Below are 4,488 nucleotides of genomic sequence, written 5' to 3'. Positions count from 1 at the left end.
ACAAACTGAATGTTTTCTTTCAGAGATCATTCATTTTGGAACTCATTCTTGCTTAATGTAAATTCTAAGTTACTGAGTAGATGCAATCAATCTAGATTACTCTAAGGCCCCATTACAATATCCTGGGCTTTGTTTAGGATTTATTTTCTTTTTATTGGAAAGTTAGATATAGAAGAAGGAGGGGAGGCAGAGAAGAAGATCTTCTGTTCGATGATTCATTCCCCAAGTGGCCACAATGCCTGCAGTTATGCCAGTCCGAAGCCAGGAGCCAGGAGCCTCCTCTGAGTCTCCCATGTGCGTTCAGGGTCCCAAGGCTGTGGGCCGTCCTTGACTGCTTTCCCAGGCCACAAGCAGGGAGCCGGATGGGAAGTGGGGCTGCTGGGATTAGAACCAGCACTTTACAGTATGGGACTTTAGTCGCTAGGTTACTACATCTGGCCTAATTTTTTTTAATGTATTGTCATAAATATCCCCAAAGAGCAAGACAATTGAATAGGGTGAGACCATGTTAAAATGGCCAGAAGTGTTAGCAGAGGAGAAGCTGAGAGAGTACAATCCTTGCAGGTAGGAGTGGGCAGGTCGACAGCACAGGGAAGCCTGGAGACTGGTGAACATGAGGAGGCAGCGCAGGCAGCAGAGTGGCACTGCAACAGACAGACACCCGGGCGTGATCTGAACTCCCCACTGGTGCACTGGAAAGGGGAGATCACTGGGAATGAGGGACTCTGGAGGTGAACCCAACCATACAACTTCAGATCCCACTGATTTTTAAAATCCAGTGTAGAGGGCCTGGTGCAGTAGCCTAATGGCTAAAATCATCACCTTGCACGCTCCAGGATCCCATATGAGCACCGTGCTAATCCCAGTGGCTCTGCCTCCCATCCTGTGTGTGGTCTGGCAAAGCAGTAGAGGATGGCCCAAAGCTTTAGAATCCTGCACCTGTGTGGGAGATCCAGAAGAGGCTCCAGGTTCCTGGCTTCGGATAGGTTCGACTCCAGCTGTTATGGCGACTTGGGAAGTCCATCATCAGATGGAAGATGTTCCTCTCTGTCTCCCCTTCTCCCTCTGTATATCTGACTTTCCATAAAAATAAAATAAATATGAAAAATTCTGATCTAGAGCAGAAGCTGAGGGCTGGAGCACTGTCAGGCGGATGTGTGGGCTGAGTGGGTCTCGTAGCCCAGAGCCCTTTCAGTGTCACATTGGGTGTCAGTTTGAGTTCTGCAGCAAAGCCCCTGGGGGGATAGCAGTGAGCTGCGCAAGCATTAAGCCAGGAGATAACCCACTTCCAGCTCAGTGCCTTGCACTGTCCCACCAGAAAAATAGTACCAACTTGGCATCCCACAGGTTCCATGCAAAACAAGCCCAGGTTGCCCCAAGGTCTAACTGCCAGCAGGTTCCTGCAACATGAGGAAAAGAAAAACAAAGAAAACCTGTGCAACAGGTGCCCTTGACAGCCGTGACATCTAGTTTAAAGGGACAGCTGGCATCTCCCTAACCCTGGTTACTGCTGGACCTTGAGCAGGAAAAAGGCTGAGCAGACAACACGGAAAAGCAGGGAGTGGAGAGTGGGGACTTGGGAGAAGTGAGGCATGCTTACCCAGGACTACCACTCATGGGAGGGAGGGGTGCAAGTGATAGAGATGGAGAATGGGCCCTGAACAGGATCGGTAAAATGGACGTGCAGACATGCGGACCGCTTAGGAAACAGCCCTGAGGAGCAAACTCCACTAATCCGAGGTGGCAGTGCCAAGGGCAGAAGAGAGACTGATGCTCTGACCGAGACACCTCACACACAAAGGAGCAGAAGACGATTCCAACTGCAGGATTAACGGAGACATCGAGCAACTGCCACATAAAGAACTCTTTAGATCTGTCTTTTTCTCTCTGTCGAAAACAATTCGGAAAAAAAAAAATTTTTTAACTACATTCCTTCAGTTGAGAACAGCACTTAGCAGGGTACTTTTTTTTTAAAGAATCCAATGTCTAATTACTATAGGATAGTACACTTAGAGAATTCATTGTTATATGTCCACACATGTGTCACAGTGTGTAACGATCAGATAAGAGTAACTGGTGTATCTGTCACCTCAGAAACCTGTCCGTGTGTGTGTGTGTGTGTGTGTGTGTGTGTGTGTGTGTGTGAGTTGGGAGCATTCGAATCTTATTTTAATCTGCTATTTTTAAAATAGGCACAATTATTCGGACATCATTTCAGTCTTGTTCAGTTGGCCAAGACAACTGAGCATTATTTATGCAAAATATTTTCAATCTAAAGAATAAGTCTTAATAATCAAATAAATATAAAATTTCTTGGGTTTTTTGGGAGGGGGAGGGGAAGGAATTTGTGAACATCCAAGTGATAATATTTAACATGTCCACACAATTAACTTCTTTGTGGATACTATTAATTCATATATTGGGTTTTGTTGGTTTTGAGTTAGGTTTGTGGAAGACAGACACATAGGGTTTTAAAAGAGACAGTGACTGATTTAGAATGTGGAACAGCTTTATGAATTTTCCATGGAAAGAACTGCAAGTTGAGAAGCTTTCTGTACCCATTAAATCAAAATTAAAATCCCAATGGCCGTGTTGAGGTCTGAGTTGGCTTTCCATCTGAAGTCCACTTCCTGAAGCCACTAACTCAGCTTCCGAACTGCAGCTTTGGGTTAGGAAAAGGAACGGTGGAGAGTAGCTACTATGTTTTAGGCACTGTATTTGATTTTGATGCAATTCTTACTTACCAAATTTCCCAACACTCTTAAAAATAGAAGACCCAGTTTACAGTACTCCTATTTCACAGATTGGGAAGTCAAAGCCCTGCCTGACTGGAGGATGGACCAGGCGAAGTCCAGGGCCATCAGCCAGCCGTGACATTTCACTGCCTTGCAGACTCTGGCCAGATGTGTGTCTGGCAGGTGGAGTGTATGGTGAAGTTCATGACTCACACGGCGGATGAGACCAGTGCCATCTTATCCATCCTCCTGCCTGACCTCACTCGCCCATCATCAATAGCACGGTACTTAGAGAAAACCAAGCTCAGCTCATGAGACATACCAACAACTTCTCCTCCTATCTGATGGCTCCCAGAACCAGCATCTGGGGACACGGGTCTGAGCCCCCCACAGCTACACAGGAGAAAACGCACATTCTCTAAATCCTTGGCCACTTATACTGCTCTCCTCCAAGCAACACCCTGGCTTTTCTTTGGTTGCAAAGAGTTACCTTTCGGATACATTAACATCTTATTTCCCTAAAAGTACAGGATTGCAATAACCCAGGATGACTTTGTTCTTGTACAATGACCTTTTCTCTTTTTTTCTCTGAAAGCAAATACTCTAAAAAGAGAAAGTTAGTGCTGGGCTGAAATTTCCTTCCGTAGATTATTTTTAAAAAAAAAAAAAAAAGAATGTCTTTCTGCCTGTGCTCGGAAGGCTTTCAGGGTTAATTCTAAATTCCCTTTAAAGAGGAAATCCGAATTCCCTCTGAACCATAAAGACAGATTTTATTATTTCACCTAAGTATTGAAATTGTCACCTTGACAACAAAAAACAAAATCCTCACCTCATAAGAATTAAAATTCTTTACGCTTTTAAACATACAACATTTAGAAAATGCGATTCTAAAATAAGAAAAAGTTGAAAATAAAATCTTCAATTTTAATTTGTATGTTCAATTATCTCTCCCCAAAAGAAAACTGATGTAATTTTTTTTACTATTGTTAATAAAAGAATTTATGATAAAAAAAAATTTTAAAGGAAAATCTGGCTTTAGAAGTCACAACATCACCACCTAGTGCCCAGCATAGAAATTATGAAATTCTTTTTAGAATCAGAAAGGAAAGAAGAAATTCAGTTTAAGCCCCACTGTAGACAAGCACACAGGATGCCCAATAAACAGGAGAAATAATGCCACGTAGCGAGACTCCTGTTAGATCAATATGTAGGTAGGATTTTAGAGCCCAATGTGTTGAATTATTATATAACTGGCAAGGAATGATTGCAGAGGTTCTAAACTTCAAACCATACTTACTCGTTGCCAGCTGGGATATTTGCCCATGCTGCCCATGTTTGCTGCACAGACAGGACATCCCACCTACCTGTGCCACCAAGTGGAATACGCATCATTGGCCTTTGGCAAGAAACGTTACCCATGAGGACACTCATCTCCAGGAGAGGTGAGACAGCAATCAAACCCACGCATGCAGGTTAGGGCTTGGAAGCCCTTCTACATTACGGGTGTCACAAATACACTCTCCTTAGGAAACACACACATGTTCAAGATGTGTTGACTATCTAAATTACAGACACTGCCTGGCTCTGCATCACACGGAATCCTATCACTTTGTCTTTGAAGAACATGTACCGTACTCCTGTAGTACCCCTTCTTTGGGCATTGGTTGCTGCTGTAGTGACCTTAGTCATGGCACTCGGTGGGCTCGGCCTCCAAACGGCAAAGTCCAGCTGCTTCCTCAGGCTCCCAGGATGA

The sequence above is a fragment of the Ochotona curzoniae genome, unplaced genomic scaffold (genome assembly GCF_017591425.1).
Source record: "Ochotona curzoniae isolate NIBS_2020 unplaced genomic scaffold, NIBS_Ocur_1.0 contig_883, whole genome shotgun sequence".
Classification (NCBI taxonomy): Eukaryota; Metazoa; Chordata; class Mammalia; order Lagomorpha; family Ochotonidae; genus Ochotona; species Ochotona curzoniae.
The sequence above is the reverse complement of the archived record's forward strand: the minus strand, read 5'-3'. Positions refer to the sequence as shown.